Genomic DNA, 18,523 nt, shown 5'->3' with positions numbered 1-18,523 from the left:
TTTCAACTACTTTCAGCTGAATAAGTGTTAAAGTGGATATATTGTTACATACTCAGTACGTAACGGGGGTGTTTGTCGTCTAAAGCGCTGCGAGTCCCCCAAGGAACACCAGCACACACCATTGTGGCTTCTGTTTCTTCTTCTTCTCCCCAGCTTCTGACGCCCCGAAGCAGGTGACACTTCCCCCCTCGCAGACGAAGCCCCAGGGCAAGCAGTTTAAGGAAGGTGCCCGGGATGGAACCTTTTTAGCCGAGCCATATGCACCACCTGAGTCCGGTGTGAGCATCGGCCACTTTCGGTGCGGCGTGAAATTACATAGTTCACGTCACTCAGGTGCTCCAAAATGACAAAAGGGCCGCTATAGCGAAACAGCAGCTTCTGGGCTAAACCGTGCTTGCGCAGCGGCATCCACAGCAGCACTAAATCACCGGGCACATAAGAGACATGTGGGCGCTGGTTGACATAACGCTCCTTCGAACGTTCCTGTGAGTCCAGGATGCGGAGGCAGGCAACGCGGCGAGCTTCTTCAGCTCGACATAAAGTGGTGGCGATAGAAGGCTCGTTGTGGAAGGAGAAAGGAAGGATGGTATCAAGACAGCTGCGGGGAACTCGAGCATACAGGAGGTAAAACGGATTGTAGCCAGTCGTCTCATGCTGTGCAGTGTTAAACGCGTATGTAATGAAAGGGAGGATGTCATCCCAGTTCTTGTGATCAGAGTCCATGTACATCTCCAACGTAGCGGTCAGAGTTCGGTTGGTCCGTTCAACAAGTCCATTCGATTGCGGGTTATACGGCGTTGTATGACGGTAATCGCAGGTGTTTAGATGAAGGAGTTCTTCGATAACTTCAGCTGTAAATTGGCGCCCACGATCACGGATCAGAACTCGAGAAGGGCCATGGCGCAGGACGAGAAATCGCAGAAGAAATAAGGATACTTTGTAAGCAGTGGCTGAGGGTATTGCAGCTGTTTCTGAATATCGAGTGAGATGGTCAACACATACCACTATCCACCGGTTATCGTTCGAAGATCGCGGAAAAGGACCCAAGAGGTCGATGCCCACCTGCTTAAAGGGTGCGGTCGGAGGCGCAATAGGGTGCAGCGGTTCCGGTGGATGGGAAGTAGGGAGCTTGTACTGTTGGCACTTGACACAACTAGCTATATAGCGCTGAATGGCTTGACGCATTTTCGGCCATTAAAAGCGTTCCTGTGTGCGATGAAGGGTCCGGGCGACACCCAAGTGGCCCGACGTGGTATCGTCGTGCATCATTTCAAGAATGGGAATACGGAGGTTTTCCGGCACGACGAGAAGAAAGCGTGCACCTCCGGGGTTGAAATTCTTGTAAAGCAGGCCGCCACGAACGTAGAAACGTGCATCTCTTGAGCCTTGAGCGGCAGAGAAGAGCGGTGCCAAAGTCTGATCGTTGCGTTGTTCTGTCTGGAACAGTTGAGGGTCAGGAAACGTTGGCGAGATAGGCGCCAGGCAGTCATCAAAGTTATCATCACTACCAGTTGACGAAAGCGGCAAGCATGACAGACAGTCAGCGTCAGCATGTTGACGGCCGCTTTTGTATGCCACAGTGAAGTTAAACTCTTGTAACCGCACTGCCCATCGAGCGAGCCGGCCGCAAGGGTCACGAAGATTTACGAGCCAACAGAGCGAATGGTGGTCAGTGACGATGGTAAAAACATTGCCATCTAGGTAGGAACGAAATCGTTGCACCGCAAAAACCACTGCGAGGCACTCTTGTTCAGTAACGGTGTAGTTACGCTCCGCCTTGCTCAACAAACGACTAGCATAAGCTATCACGTGCTGATCGGTGCCATGACGCTGGATGAGCACTGCGCCAATGCCCACTCCACTAGCATCGGTGTGAACTTCGATGGGGGCAGAAGGACAGAAGTGGCGTAGGGTAGGTCCTGATGTCAGAAGGAATTTGAGGTGGCGGAAGGCAGAGTCGCAGTCAGTAGTCCAATTGAACGGTGCATCTTTGTGAAAAAGGCACGTGAGCGGGTATGCGATGTCAGCAAATCTGGGCACAAAACGTGTAAAATAGGAACACAGTCCTAAAAAGCTCTGAAGCTGCTTCACTGATTTTGTTGCTGAAAAGCTGGTTACAGCCGCAATCTTCTGAGGATCCAGCCGAACACCATCCTTATCGACCAAGTGACCAAGAACAATTGTTTGGCGTTCGCCAAAGTGGCACTTCGTTGAGGATGAGGCCTGCTCTCTCAATGCAATCAAGAACGATGGCGAGGTGGCTTTTGTGTTCCTGAAAGGTCTTGCCGAAGATCACAACGTCGTCCAAATAGCACAAACAAATTTTCCACTTGAGTCCGCGCAGAATGGTGTCCATGAATCGTTCGAACGTGGCAGGCGCATTGCACAATCCAAAGGGCATTACATTGAACTCATAGAGACCATCGGGTGTCACAAATGCCGTCTTTTCTTTGTCGCTTGGGTTCATCAGTATCTGCCAGTACCCCGATCTCAAGTCTACCGAAGTGAAGTATGATGCCGAATGAAGACAGTCGATTGCATCGTCAATATGTGGAAGCAGATATACATCTTTTTTGGTGACGGCGTTAAGGCGACGATAGTCCAACAGAAACGCCATGTGTTGTTTTTCTTTTTAACGAGGATAACTGGAGCTGCCCAAGGACTTGAAGATTCCTGGATAACGCCACGTTGGAGCATGTCATGAACTTGTTCGTCAATAAGCTGATGTTCGATCGGAGACACACGATAGGGCTTCTGTCTGATCGGGTGAGAGATTCCAGTATCAATCGAGTGATGAATGCGAGAATTTGGAATCGGTGGCTGATGATCTCTGGCGAAGTCGAAAACCGAAACATGCTTGGAAATCAGGTCAGTCTTGCTCTTGTGCTCCCAAAGATGTGTTTATCATTGCCTGGATTCGAGACTCTGCAAAATGGGATGTTTTCTCTTCAGGAGAATGATTACTTAGTGCTGCCACGTAATTCAACATACCTTCCTCATAATGAGCGAGCCTCATGCCACGAGGTAACACGGCTGGCTCATCTGAATAGTTTACAGTCCACAGCAAGGTGTGGCCTCTGGTGACAAACTATGCAACGAGGCACCAAGACACTCTTCTTTGCACAGGCCACTGTTGTAGGTTCCACTATGGCGTCGAAATCCTCGCCTAAATTCGTAGATGAAATAACTTGAATGAATTCTCCGGACATTGCAGGTACAACTGTATCTTCAGACGCAGGAAATGCTCCTAAATCGAGCGACGAGGTTTCTACAACGCAGCATTAAGTGAGATCTGTCCACTACGGCAGTCTAACGTTGCACCACACTGTTGCAAAAAGTCTATACCTAAAGTTACTTCATGCGTGGAACGAGGCAACACTGTGAATTTGGTTCGAAATGCTTGGCCACCAATCACAACTTTCGCATAGCACACACCCAAAGGCACCAATGGTTCACTGCCAACACCACGGACTACCACAGCTTGATTCACGCTAAACATCACTTTATGTCCTAATCGATTCTTGAATGCTAAACTCATAACAGAACTGTTGCTCCAGTGTCAGTTAGTGCCTTGGATGCCGTCAATGGATACTTCGAGTTTGCTCTTTAACATAAACACAGGCAGAGGTATTGGGAACGTTGATTTTCCGGCGACCTCATCCCCATCGGCTGTGTCTTCTAGTTTCCCGAAGGGAAGAACGGTGCCGAGGAGACTGTGATTGTCGGTGTCTTTGGGTTGGCGGCATCAAGCTGTGGTTCGAAGCAGGCGATCCGCTTCGCATCTGTGCCGGGCTGTATGTACCCAGAGCCGGTGTCGGATAAAATTTAGTGTCGAAATGATCAGAAACGTTAGGCAGCGGGCGATGATCTTGTGGTAGCAGGCCCCGCCGACGGCGATACCGGGAGATGTGTCCGGTCATACCACAGCTATAACACACAGGTTGCTGGCGCCACCGGTTCAAGTAAATGCGGGTGGAAACTCGTTCTGGTTGCCGGTAGTAATCGGGACGGCGTTGCTGACGAACCACCTGGCATGTGTAGGTGGTCCTTCGGCCCATCCGTGGCTGAGAAGTGCTTAAATCGTTATGCTGTCTGCTCTCGCCAAACCGTGATGCATTTAAAGCCGGAGTCCAAGAAGTTGATGAGGTCGCGGGTTCTGCTTGCAGCGCGCAACCATCATACTGGTGTTCGTCCCGGCACTCAGAATTTTTGTCACGCAGTAATTTTTCCTGCACGATCCGGCGTATCAGATCAGCCATGGACTCCGGAGCACTGACATCAACGCTCGCAACAGATGTGACGGTGGCCAGTCCAAATTTAGGAGTGATGCGACGCAACTTCAAGGTTTCGAAAGTGCGGCAGTGCCTGATGAAGTCAGCTGTAGAGTTCAAATTGTCTTTGCTGATAAGAAAATTATAGACATCTACAGAGATACCTTTGAGCAAGAGCCCCCACTTTACCTTCCTCGGACATTCGAGGGTTTACAATCTTTCACAATTTCATAATATTGTTACGGACGACAAGGAAGAAGAAGCGGGCAGTGGCGCGGTCAGGAGCGCTCGCGCTAGGCCCGCGGACATTCATTAAACGTCATCTACCATCGTCATCGGTCATGTTCTGTCTCCTGTCTTCATCGGCTTGCCGTATCGTAACATTTGGTTGGAGGTGCTGGTACTTCATCATCACCCCCCCATCCTGGTCCGGAGCATCAGCGCCCTGCGACTTCTTGCGCCGTCGGCGAAAGGTTAGGAGGCACTGCATGACTGTTCCCCAGCCTGCCGGACCCAGCAAGACCTTGCCGTTCCTCCGCCCCACCCCCCCCGCACCGACCACAAGACACAACGATGGAGAGACTGACCCGAGACGCCACACATGACCACAAGACACAAGGAGAGACCCGAATGACCTAATGTGACTCCACTGACCTGATGTGCTGACTAAGGACCCTGCGACCCAAGACACCGCTACACTTCAAGACATTCTCCCCTGCCTATGCCATGCGGTGCGTGCCTTGGCCTCTGCCATCGAGTCGTGGCAACGTGTGGTCCGAGAGTGTCCTGCCAAGGTTCATCGCGAATCATCGTGCCGGCAAGCCATTCTATTCTTCCTTCTTCCTCTTCTTCAAGCATCCAGACACGCCCATCATCATGCCATAAAATCATTAACATCGCTAAACATCCTCGTCCACGATCGGGACGATCGCTCGGTGGCTCCGGGTCATGTTATGGACGACAAGGAAGAAGAAGCGGGCAGTGGCGCAGGCAGGAGCGCTCGCGCTAGGCCCGCGGACATTCATTAAACGTCATCTACCATCGTCATCGGTCATGTTCTGTCTCCTGTCTTCATCGGCTTGCCGCTTCGTAACAATATCCTCGATATATGCGGTGCAAGTCTCGCTAGGTACCTGGGCCCCGCTGCATCTACGTTTGCTCTGCGCGTTTCTTCTTCGCGGATCCGTTGCCAAAGCGCTCCTTTAACTCTTCTGTGAAACAATCCCAGCTGGTAAGTGAGTCTTCATGATTATCAAACCAAACTAGGGCAGTGCCTTCCAAGAAGAACACTACGTTCGCTAGTTTCACGTTCGCATCCCAATGATTGTACCGGCTCACCCGTTCGTAGTTGGTTAGCCACTCGTAGACGTCCTTGTCAGATTTTCCACCAAATGTGCGTGGCTTGCGGTAGTGCTGCCAGTTGCTCACCGCAGGTGTTGTCTTGAGCCGTCTTGAGCCATGTTAGATGGTAGGGGTGGCAAACCAGCGAGTCGGCGGCTTCGTCGAAGACAACGGGGATTCGTGTTGATTCACCCCGCACCTCCAGCACAACTGTTACGCCCTCAGTACGTAACGGGAGTGTTTATTTGTCGTCTAAAGCGCTGCTAGTCCCCCAAGGAACACCAGCACACACCACTGTGGCATCTGCTTCTTCTTCTCCCCAGCTTCTGACGCCCCGAAGCACGTGACAATATGTTGAAGCTGTGATAGGGTGGTAAAGAGTGCAATTGGAATGAACTGAATGCTATGAGCCTGATGGCTTGATTGTGAAAGGCTGAACTCTTTCAGTGTGTGGGAAGTATGTATTTTTCTTCCAGCCAATCTGGTCATTTAGCGTCGTTTGAAACCAAATACTGTCGATAATGCGATCTTGGTTAATTTGAAGTCCCGGATAATTTGAACAATTTCTGTAGTTTCATGATTTGCGATGCACGTTTGATGGGATAATTTGAAGCTGCGGCCTGCACTAGCAGCATCCCAAATTCGAAGATTTGGTATGCTGAGTACACTCGGTTTCATTTTTGCTGCAAACTGATAAACTGACTGACGGTCTTTTATAGCCTTTTATAAAAACTCCTGTATAGCTTGCAGACCGCCAAGGCACGCGCCCGCAGAGGAGTCTTCTGCAGTACAGCTGTGCAGTGCATTTTTGGAATTAAATTGTTGCCTAGGCCCAATTTTTTTTTCACTGCATTTCGTTAATTTGAACTTTTTCTGAGGTCACATTGTCCTTGGATTAATGAGGTTTCACTGTAATTCTTACAGAAAAAAAACAACACTGATTTACCGATGGCACCTCGACTTTTTGATTCGTACAGCTGCTGTGGCTTGCTTATTCGTGAGATTTCTTGAGACAGCTCAATGGGCTACTACTGTCAAAATATTCTGCAAGCAGTTCGGCAAAGGGGCCAAAAATGCAGTCTCATAATAAAAACGCTGCAAAACTGACGATGAAGAAAAAGGCTACATGCAAACAAGAGCGCTGAATCTTGTGGTTTTGCAGTAGGATGGTAAATACGTTTTCCCTGCTTATTTGCGGCTGACACTTTGGACCGTCGACGCCACCCCGCGATCGCATGCACTCCCGGGAACCAGGAAGCAACATGTGCTCACACGCTGCAGCAACAATGATGCTGGCTAGCAAATGACTCTAAATAGAAGTACTGTGGTCGAAATTTTCAGAGCTCTCCACTGTGGCATCTCTCATAATCTGCATTGGGACATTAAACCATATAAACTGAAACAAACCTTCATTGTGTACAGTCTTGAGGTGTCAGGTTCACTGGCTGCAAGAGCAAAGTTGCCGCAAGAGATGTCAGCGATGGTTGATGTTACTTCTCTGTGATTTCCCAAGACCTGAAGGATGGCCTGTGAATTTTTGAAAATGTTTGGCTGTGAAGCTCTTGCTACATGCTCAGGCATGCTTGAAGAGAAAGAAAACTTGGATCTGGCGACCATGTATTTATGTTCCAGGGAGAGCAGAAGAAAACAAAAAGTGACAAAGTTCAAGTGGTCTAGAGTAACCATAGAGAGAAAAGTAATGCTTAGTACGGTATGCACAGTACTGTTCTAAGAGAATTCGGTGAAAGCCTGTGTGTGAGGGCAAGGGCTGCTATTGCAGAAGAATGAAGTGGAAAGACTTCTGCACTCACTGCAGTGGTGGTCAATCTCAGACAGCAGAGCTGCCCGCACGAGTTATAAAATTTCATGCCTCGGTGTTCTTGTTTGTAACAACCAGGGACCTCATATCCATGTGCCTAATCATATAGCGTAGCAAATGTGTAAGGTGGGAAGTGATGGCACTTTGTTGTCTTTTTGTTTAGTTTAACTAGTAATCTGATAATCCTGTGAGTGCATTCCTTGTGTAACCTGTGTGATTAGGCACTCCTGATCTATTTCAGCATAAGGCGGAGGTTTAAAAGTGGATCTTTTCACTTTCTTTGTGTGAACAGGAGGTCATCGTGCTGGCAGGGAGGTGTAATTATTATGTAAGCCATGTCTTTAGTGGATTTTCTAAGCATACGCTTGAGTTGTGAAATGGCATTGTATTGTTACATTCTTTTCATGTGAACAGGAAGTCGTCTCTCCACCAAGAAGGCAAAGTCATAGAGTAAGTCATGTAATGAAATGCCTAAGGTTCAACTAAGCAAAAGTGTTTTCTGTCACTTTGCAGAAGGTCGCCACCTCGCCAGGGTGGTATGGCTACAGTGTAAGTCATGTAATTATGTGCTCAAGGTTTATGTCAGCAGAGTGTCATATGTGGGGTGGTAGCATTTTGCGATGTTCTCTTTCGGTCACTAGCAAGCCACCCCTTCGAAAAGGCAGAGTCAGGGAGTAAGTCATGTAATGGAAATGCCCGATGTTCAACTGAGCAAAAGGGCAAAGTGCATGATGGCGACGTTTGTATCATTCTTACACCTTGCAGAAGGTCACCTCCCCGTCAAGGGGGTAGATTTGTAATGTAAGTCATCTAATAAGTACTCATGGTTCATTTACAAAAGCATGAAGGTAAATTTAATTTTTTTTGCAATCTCTGTGAACAGGAAGTCATCTTCCTACCAAGAAGGCAGACTCATGGAGTAAGTCATGTAATGAAATGTCTGAGGTCGACACGAGAGAAAGTGTTAGGTGTGAGACACAGGCATTTATGTCATCATTCTACCACTTTGCAGAAGGTCAACTTCTCGCCAAGGGGGCAGAGTTGCAGTGTAAGTGATGTAATTAAGGTCTATATCGGCAAAAGATGACATGAAATGGTGGCATTTTGTTATTATTCCATTCTCCAAAAACAGGAAGTCATCTCTCCATCAAAAAGGCAGAGTCATAGAGTAAGTTATGTAGTGAAATGCATGTCTTACATGTGAGCAAAAGTGTAAGGTGTGGTAGGGTGACCATTTTGTATCATTCTCTCTCTATGCAGGTGGTCAACTCCCCATCATGGGAGTAGTTTTGCAACGTAAGTTTCATAATAAGTGCTCAAGGCTCATCTGTGCAAAAGTGTAAACTAGGGAAACTAGGGGTGTGCAAATATTGAAATTTTCGAATATGAATATGGACAAAAAAATGCCTTCGGATATCGAATCGAATATCTGATCAGTGATAGAAAAATGAAAAAAATTAAAAAATAGCAAGCACAGCTTGTCTCGTTTATTTCAGAATTTACATGGTGTTTACAAATAAAATGAACTAGAATTGCATATAAGTGTATAAACCTACTTTAAAGTCTAATATAAAATTTATACATAATTCCATCTGGTACCAAGTTTTTGCACAGGACCTGCGTGAAGCCAAGCGGGGCTGCTGTATCGCTGATGAATACAATAAATTCTCATTAATGTGGCCTTCAAAGGACTAGAAGAAATGTTCGAATTAACTGGAAGGTCAAATTATCTAATGGTCCTGAAAAATTTTCCAGAAACTGTTTGTATCACAGTAATTTTATGTGATGAACGCCTGGACAATGAATGTCTGCATTTGAGGTGAAAGTGAAGTAAGTGCGGCGTTTTTCCCTGGTTCCGTCAATTGCTTCACCTTGTACACACTGTTGGGAAGGCCCTTTTGACAAAATGGCCCCAATCTCGCTGGGGGAGCGCAATGGTTATGGCGCTCGACTGCTCTGCCATAGGATGCAGGATCAAATCCCGGCCTCAGCGGCCGCTTTTCGGTAGAGGCGAAAAGCAAGGCGCCCGTGTGCTGTGCGATGTCAGTGCATGTTAAAGAACACCAGGTGGTCAAAATTTCTGGAGTCCTCCACTACGGCGTCTCATAGCCTGAGTCGCTTTGGGACGTTAAACCCCACAAACCAAACCAAACCAAACAAAATGGCCTCGCCACATTTTGAGGATGCTTCATGGCACAGCTCATGCGGTCGAACATTGCAGTGAAGCGAGCAGCGGGGGAAACTGCGGTGATTTCGAAAATTTTTGGTGCATTCAGTAATTTTCGAAGGTTTGGAAATTCCATTTGTCAGTTTGTCGAATACGGATACAAACTGAATAGCAAACATATTCTAAATTTCAAATATTGACACACTCCTGGTGTAAAGTGGAAGGCATTAGCATTCTTTTAATGCAGAAGCACTACCGTCTAATGGTTCAATAAATAAGTCTCGAGCGCATCTCTGGCAGGGGTAGTTGGTCGGAGATTTGTGTGATGTCACGAGGTCACATGACATGGCCAAATTGGCAGGAGCTGTCAACACGGGCAGCACATTTGAGCCACGAGAAGTAGTTTACCACAGGGAGCCATAGAAAATCACAAAAGAAGGAAATTCAGCCACTGCAAAAACCGCAGTTATGTCTTGATACCCGCTGTGTGCAGTTGGTAGCCCTCATCGCTTTTCAGTTCTGAGAAGGCCCAAATATCGCTGGTCTGGTGTGCAACAAATGTGTGGGCTCAGAAATAAATGCAAAGAACATCAAGGCATATCAGAAGGTCTGTGGCGAAATTACAGTCACAAAAAGTAATGCTTTCGCATTCCCACACATAAGCAGTCTTGAGCATGTCTGCTAAATAGTTTTTTTTTTTGCCTTCTGTGAACAGCAAGCCACCTACCTACCGAGAAGGCCAACACATAGAGTAAGTCATGTAACGAGATGTCTGGAGTTCACACGAGCAAAATTGATAGATGTGAGATGCTGGCATATTATGTCATCATTCTGTCACTTTGCAGAATGTCTTCTCTTCGTCAAGGGGACAGAGTTGCAGCGTAAGTCATGCAATTAAATGCCTAATGCGTTGCAAGAGCAAGGCAGGAATTATAGCATATTATTGTTCTCTTCCTGTGAACAGGAAGTCATCTTCCTATCAACAAGGCACAGTCATAGAGTAAGTTGTGTGATAAGGTACCTAGGGGTCACCAGAAAACAAGTTTAAGGTTTAAGATGCCAACATTATATCGTCTTCTTTCGCATTGTAGGAGGTCACCTTCCGTTCAAGGGAGTAAATTTGTTATGTAAGTCATGCAATAAATGGCCAAAGCTCATTAGTGTATAACTTTAAAGTGAGAGGTGGTAGTGTTTTTGACATTTCCTTTCTGTGAACAGGAAGAAGTGTCCTCTCCATCAAGAGAATAGAGCCATAGCGTAAGTTTTGTAACTAAGGACTTAAGGGGGGATATGGTGCAAAATGTGCGATTTTGTAAATGAAACCAGTATCCAGATTTTGGTTATGCAAGGTTCACAAACTAATAAACAAATTTATCTTTCAAATTTGGCCGTGATCTGCACTATGTAAATATAGGACTTCTTTTACCTTGATGGGGTTTGGTGAGGTCTGTTTGGCAGTTTTAATGAGAAAACTTATCAATGCTCAGCACAGAGGCAAAACAGAAAAGATGCTGCAGCTTGTTCTTGCCTTTTCTGCCCTTTTTGCCAAGACTGCAGCTGAGGTGAATTAAAAAAGCTCCCACGTGACAGACATCTGAGGCCGGCACGGGTAAGCGGCTGAGCGCGTCTGCATTGGCATTTCACTTCCTGGTTCTATATTGAATGCTGTATTGATACTGACTTGGGAATAGCACCCATCTTTGAATACGTGCCGACGCCATTGGAGGCACTGGTCGATCTTCTTGTAGAAGTCCCACTAATGATTGATGGTCCGTTATCAGCACAAACTCCCGGCCCAGCAGATAGTCCCTAAACTTTGTTACTCCGAATACAGTCGAACCCGGATATATCGAACTCGAAGGGGATCGCAAAATAGTTCGATATATCGATAATTCGATATCCAGAAATCTGCTTGAGACGCCACTTGCGATCGTGAAAAATGGTACGTGGTCAACCCACTCGCATAATGAACCCACACCCCAGTTTTGCCCCCAAGAATTTGAAAGAAAAAAAAAAGCGTTCGGTGGCACTTCCCTTCGTTTCGACCGTCGCATCCACAGCTCATTTATTGGCAGTGCGCCAAGATTCTGCACTGTGATAACGTCACTACACGTTGCGTAGATCCTGTGGTGGCAGGGAGCAAAGTTGGCAGAGTGCCTGCATCATGGCTTGATTCCACAAGCCTGGTTCGATTTATTGCGCCGCGCTTGTGGTGGGGCGGGCGTAGTCTACTGCTACGAAATCATTGGCAAGCGTGATAGCTGCAAATGCCGTTTGGAGCAAACAATGCTAAAAGCCGATGTAATGATCGCAGCCGACCGCGTGCTTTCATTGAATCATAGATGCAAGAATAAACGACTCTCACAAAAAAAAAAAATCTTCTTCTTGACGTCTGCAGCCGCCATAGCTTACGCTGCGCTGCATGTTCAACCCGACAAGAACAATTCTCGCAAAAAAAAAAAAAATGCTGCTTCTTAATCTCCGCAGCCGCCATAGCATACGTTCAGCACGACGCTAAGAATAAATGACTTTCACAACAAACAAACAAACAAAAAAAGTCTGCCGCACGCAGAGCGTTCACAACACACACAGGAGAAGCATCTGCCACAGGTTGAGCTGGCTCGTCCGCACATGCGTAGTGCGTGCTGCTGTGAACGAAGACCGGGAAAGAGAGAGGAAGGGGAGAGATAAAGCTCCGCAGAAGAGTGGGCACACCCTTTCGCGGCTGCATTGGCTCCCTCTCATTGCTTCACATACACGACTTGCAGTTGTCACGTGCTAGCGCGGCAGCGATTATCGCAGATGCGCGCGCCTTTGGGGAAAGGGCGCGGCGCTGCCCTAGACCAGCCGTCGCCGAACTGTGCCCTCTCATTCCTTCCGCGCGTGGCTTGAAAACGTCACGCAGCAAACAGCCGAGGAGATGCGGTTGTCTTTGGGGGAAGCGCACCGTCCAATGCATGGTGCGGAGTTCGATATATCGAACGACCAGTGAAATTGAGTTCCATATACGACGCAGCTTTCCTATACTTTTACATGGGATTTTCAAGGGGATATTCCGTGAGTTCGATATAACCAAAATTCGAATTATCTGGGTTCGATATATCCGTGTTCGACTGTACTAGTGCCAGGGCCTTCCTCTTGAGCTGTGAATAGTTCCGCTCGGCGGGTGTTAGCGTACGTGAACGGAAAGCAATGGGCCTGTCTAGATTCCCCGCGTGTTGAGAGATTACGGCTCCTACACCCGACGGTGTTGCATCCATTCCAACCGCACTGGTTTGTTGGGGTTGAAAAATGTCACCACTGAGCCCGGAAGAATAGGTTTAGCCTGGTAGTAAGCATTTTTCTGCGGAGTTCCCCACTGCCATTTCTGTTCAAGCAGCTGATACAACGGAGCCAACTCTGTAGATGTATTTGGGAGGAACCGATGGTAGTAAGACAGCAGGCCCAAATACGAGCGTAATTCACTCACATTTGTCGGCCGTGGTGAATTGCGTATTGCAGCTAGGTTCTTCTCTAGTGGATGCAAGCCATCCTTTTCGATGTGATGGCCCAAGTAGACGATTGAGTTTTTTCAGAAATGGCATTTGTCTGCCTTCAGCTTAGCATCATTTTCCTGTAGCCTGCACACAATGTTCCGGAGGGCCAGGTCGTTACCTTCTTGCCGTTCAGCTAACAAAAGGTTGTCTAAGTATACTTGCACGGCAGGAGGACCTGCCAGGATGGTTTCCATGCGCGCTGAAAAATTGCGGGAGACCAAGCAACTCCAAAAGGAAGCCGATTGTAGCAAAACAATTCTTTGTGGGTGTTAATTACGGCCAGTGTCCTCGCTTCCTCATCCAACGGAAGTTGATTGTAGGCATCTTTGAGGTCCAGTGTGGTGAACAAGGATCCCCGACGAAGTGATTCAAAAGGGTCCACTATGTTTGGCAGTGGGTACTGCTCGGTTATGCAGGCAGCATTTACGGTTGTCTTGAAATCTCCACAGATGCGGATGGACCTGTCTTTCTTCAAAACTAGCATGATTGACGCTGCCCATTCGGAATGTGTAATGGGTAATAGTATTCCTTCTTTTGCTAAGTGGTCCAATTCTTCTTTTACTTTATCATGAAGGATGTAAGGTATCACACAGTTTGCCGAACTTGGGTTGCGCACCCTCCCTCAGGTGGAATTTCACAGGTGGCCTCTGAATGCAACCTAGGCCTTGTTGAAAAAGGTTGGAAACAGCGTTCAGGAGGCTGTCGGGGACTCCTGGAGGGGATTCTACCATAGCAAGGAAGCTAGGCGGCAGTAGAGAACGCTTGGAGTAAGTCCCTTCCGCAAAGGCTAGGACCCGAGCAGCCTATAGCAATCAGGGTAGCAGGAACAGTCTTCCCCGTGAAGCTGCCCAAGAATGGGCAGCTGTCCTAAGTAGCAGCTGAGTTTTTGTTTGCACTTTAATAAACGTGGCCAGCTAAGGCGCTGCTTTAGATATACTTCTTGCAGATGATGCAAAACGGCAATCCCGTATCAATTATCATGTTAAGGGAGACGCCACCCCAACGAATCACTCTCCGCAGTGGCGGCGACAGAAAAGGCTTTTCTTCTAGTATGAAGACAGTTGAAATATAGCTCATTTCAGTTTCAAGCAGCGCACTGTCCTGTTCAACGACGCCTTCATGCCAGCTTTGACTGCCGAACACATGGTTGTGAGCGGCATTTTACTGCGAAATGGCCAGTCTTGCCACAGCGAAAGCATTGCTTTCTTTTGTATGGACACTCATTTGCTTGGTGGTTGCGGTTTCTGCAGCAAGCGCACTCAAATTGGCCTCGCATCTTATCTTTGCTCTGGCGCTTATTTTGCCATGGCTTGCCACCGAGACTGCACAAAGCTGTCTCATTCAGGTGATGTCATGGCAGTCATTTCTTTTGTGACTGCTTTTACTGCCATGGCAATAGTTTCGGCTTCGGCGAATGTAAGAGTGGCCTTTGCGAGCAGAGTCTGTTGGACAGCGCAATCTCAGATCCTACAAGCAATATGGTCGCGTAACATGCGGTCAAGGCATGGTGCCGAAATTGCACTTATCAGCAGGCTTGCGGAGCTGGACAACATAATCTCGGATGGATTCGCTTGCTGTCTGGTTTCTAGTGAAGAACTTGTAACTTGTGGCAATTTTGTTGCACTTTAGCGCGTAAGGTTCGTTAAGGAATGCAACTACTTGGTAGCTTAAGGGGGGACACTCCTCTTAGAACATTTTTTCTTATCTATAGACCGATTTGGATTAAACTTGCGTCACTTATGTATTTTGACATGCTGATTTTCAATATATAATTGTTTCTTTTGTAGAATGCTTAGTTTTAAGAATTTTGCCTAATTAATGTTCTTCATTTGGAGGTGAGCTAATTACTAAACACACAAGGGCATGATGAAAATCAGCCTGCATAAATTATCTAGAAGTATCACAGAGGGCAGCTAACCAAGAATGGAGGTGCTAGATTAATTTGAACTTGTGTTATAGTACATCAAACTTTTCTGTGGAAAAGCTCGATTTGACACCCATTATAAATAATTAGTTTTGTAAATGTTGCCTCATCATAATTGCATATATTTGAGTCTTACTGCACTCTTCAAGAAAGTATCGTTGCAGCAATGAAAAAATGAAAGCAATAGCACAAATAGTTCAAGAGATATCGCTCCTCCAAAATTGCAGTACCCTCAAAAATGCTGTTTCGAGAAAAGAAGGAAAAACATGTCCGAACATGTAGATTTAAATTATGGCAAGGTTTGACGTATCAGTATGATCAGAAATGGTTGGAAATAAATTAAAGTAAAAATTAATGTGTTATACCAATTTGAGCCGAAGTTACATAATACAAAAAGACTCAAAGGAAAGGTTGGTGCCAAGACAATCTTTTCAGTAAATTTTCGTATGGTTATTACATTTACCTTGGTGTCAAAAGATACATGAGGTTAGGTTTAAAGAAATTAACTAGCAAGAGCAGGGCCAGAAATATTGATCTGGTGAGTGTCCAAAATTTAATTTTGAAAAATTGGCGAGAAACGTTTTGGGCATATGTTTGAATTACCAAGGCTAACAGTAACTCAATAAAATGAGTTATGACTGGCTTCTGGTGTGAATGCACCGTTTCCCATTGAGATAATTGTCCCTGCAACTCAAAAGCAAATTTGTTTCGAGAAAGTTTGCAATTCCGCATGCCGCGCGTGACGCCGTTTCGCGATCACCATAGGCTCCGTACAGTGAAGTTTGCGCGCGACCCCTGCGCCACCTACCGCAGTTCCAACGAAACTCTGAGAAGGCGCTGCGGCTCCAGCGCATGCTTTCAGACGCAGTTCAACGGCGGCAAGTAGTGGTAGTGGTTGTCTTGGGAAAAACAATTTGAGCAGAACAAAAAGAAATCGTCAGTATTGATATGCCATGGATTGCCATAGGTGCGAAGGGTAGTTGGGCATTGAATTCTTGATTCCCAGGCAGGCCGTAGAGAGATCGGCACTGTTTTCAGTAGGTTCTTTCTTATCAAAGTACGGGTGATTGTTAGCTGGACGAAAATATGTAGGTACATAGCAGAATTAAGGCTGTAGATGGAGCACAATTGTTCGGCACTCTAATTGGAAAGCACAAAACTTGCTATCTTTCTACATCTGAACTCTACCTTCTAGATTCCATGACAAAAAAAAAATTATTTCCTTAGCCATTACACCGCAAATGCTTGGCAATAGGTAGCTAGGTAACATCGTGCTGAAAATCTTATTTACGTCCGAGTTACGCCATCATCTGAAATACGGCAGAATTAAGAGAGGTTCTTTTTGTCCTCTAGTAGCACTACCACGCGACTCGGTCAGTCGAGATTAGACCTAAAATAAAGTTCTTTTCTTTTTTTTTTTTTTTTTAGAACACCCGTGCCGTAACCACGCATATATCAAGCGTCGCACACTTTTTCTGCTCGTCAGAGATTATCCGACTCTTTGCCAGGGATCTCGAACTTGCGAATCGCGGGCCCTGGAGCTGCGTTCTGCAGACCGGCGGCTCTAAACATTTTAGCCTACGTTCCGAAAGCGGTACCACCAGCCTTGATCTGCAACTAAAATAAACTCAAAGGCTTTTGGACCCAGACGGCAAAAGTTTTTTTTTGTTTTGTTTTCGAATGACAACAGGCATTCACCGCTTAATCGGCATGCACTTTCAATGGTACATCACTCTGCCTCAAAGTGCCATAGAGCTAACACGAAGACTTCAATACAAGTCTTTGAATACAAATACGAGTGAATACAAAGAATACAAAGAGCTAATACAAAGAGTTTGTGTGCTAGCTTTATGCAAAGAGCAATGCACCATACTGCCCATTCTTTATTTCATTTCTAACTGTGCATTTTTTGTGTGTTGAGGGTAAGTATAGTACTTATTAATCAATGTACCATTAATACCTTTCAACGAGAAATGCGGAAGCAAACCGGAGAATCGCGTCGCTTTTCTTTTCCATTAAGGCGTGTTATGGGAACGAGAAGGTTTTTTTAATTTTATTGTTATTTATTGTACTGTTTCCTGCTGTTTTTTCATTGTTCTTTTCTTATGTTCTTGTTATTTTCCGTCTTCTGGCCTGTGAGGGACAAAACTTGTTCAATGCGGCCCGCACAGTAAATACGAGTTTTAGACCCCTGTTGTATTCCCTTAATGGCTCGAAGCTTACAGATAAAAAAGCTAGTGCATGCCATTAACACACAATCGCACCCTCTGGTTGAGAACAAACGACGTTGGGTGGACACTGGCTGCCTACCGTCTTCCCTGTATCATCGGCCACGGCCTGCCTCGAGGGGGAGCGCGCTCCCCTAGGAATTGACCTTGTCTCGGCCTGCTCAGTAACGCGGAATTCGCCACGGCGGTGCTGAGTGCGGCGCTCCTCCGCAGCGCCCCCTGTTCACTGTACGGTGCCTATTGCCGCCGCGCCACTAACTTTTCTGAGTGCTTGATCTGTCGGGGCCATGAAAACTGCTTGGGTTATCATTTTTTCAATTGCATCGTCATGATTACGATGCTCACACACGGCAGAATTCGCCTCGAGGAAATCGTTCGCTCTCCTATCTGTAGCCCTTATCGGCCCATCGGAGCCTCGGCGCTTCGTCGCTGATAGCTGCCAACAGGATGCGGCGTTGCCGCGTCACTGGCGTGCCTCTTATCTCTACCTTTCTTCGATTTCTGGGCCAGAATGACACTCGAACCTAAATTTTCCCCGTTTTACGCCGTGGTCGTGACGACGGGACGTCGCTAAACCAGCTATGCCTACGCGACCTTTTCAAAATGGCGCCGGGCCGCAAACAGTCGACGCGGGCAGGCAACCAAAAGTGGTCATTTGTGTCGCATGCTTTCGGAGCCCAATAGCAGCACGTGTTTCGCGCAAATTTGTCCCTTTGTCTTCCGCTTCGGGTGTTTGCTCACGAACGCCGATTGTGACATGGGAATAGCCTGAATCACGATCTTTCGAACGAGACCAAAATGATGCCTGTGGAGTCGCGTATTTATCGATCTGTGGCCGATCAAAACTCAGCGTGATTTGACCTCAATTTAAAGGGCCAAACATTCAGATTCGCATTTTTGGAAGGCTGTAACGTGCAAATTAGGCGGTATTTTTCAACCAAATTTGCAGATAGTTGCGGAGACATCTCAGGACTGCAAAAATGAAGAAATAAAAAATCTGATGTTTAGACCAATTTTCGGCCGCAAGAGCCCTGTCCTCCCTTAACTCATATACTTTTCACGTAGCGCAGCATCCGGCCAGAACACCAATTGTCTTCGTTGATAGTGCAGAAACCAAGAGCGCCCTTTTTTTTAATCTTCTGTCTTAACTTCGTTCGCTTCGAACAATGCTTCCAGGTGAGTAAAAAAAGAAGTCCCACTTGGTTTTCATCGAAACTTGAGAAGTCGATGTTTGCAG

General features: G+C 46.6%; 1 protein-coding gene and 1 long non-coding RNA gene across 3 annotated transcripts in view; both read left to right on the top strand.

Moving 5' to 3' along the window:
• The window catches only part of roq (RING finger and CCCH-type zinc finger domain-containing protein roquin), a 163,309-nt gene that overhangs the window by 50,089 nt on the left and 94,697 nt on the right, over positions 1-18,523 (top strand). The window lies entirely within an intron of this gene.
• On the top strand, positions 7,980-10,602 carry LOC146171747 (uncharacterized). The gene is made up of 7 exons (XR_014702779.1): positions 7,980-8,350; positions 8,444-8,479; positions 8,564-8,599; positions 8,692-8,727; positions 10,314-10,349; positions 10,444-10,479; positions 10,563-10,602. It is a non-coding gene; the product is annotated as an uncharacterized LOC146171747 (long non-coding RNA).

Source organism: Amblyomma maculatum, unplaced genomic scaffold (assembly GCF_055883805.1).
Source record: "Amblyomma maculatum isolate TAMU_Amacu unplaced genomic scaffold, ASM5588380v1 scaffold_18, whole genome shotgun sequence".
Taxonomy (NCBI): domain Eukaryota; kingdom Metazoa; phylum Arthropoda; class Arachnida; order Ixodida; family Ixodidae; genus Amblyomma; species Amblyomma maculatum.
Note: the sequence above shows the minus strand (reverse complement) of the source record. Positions and strands in the feature narration are given on the sequence as shown.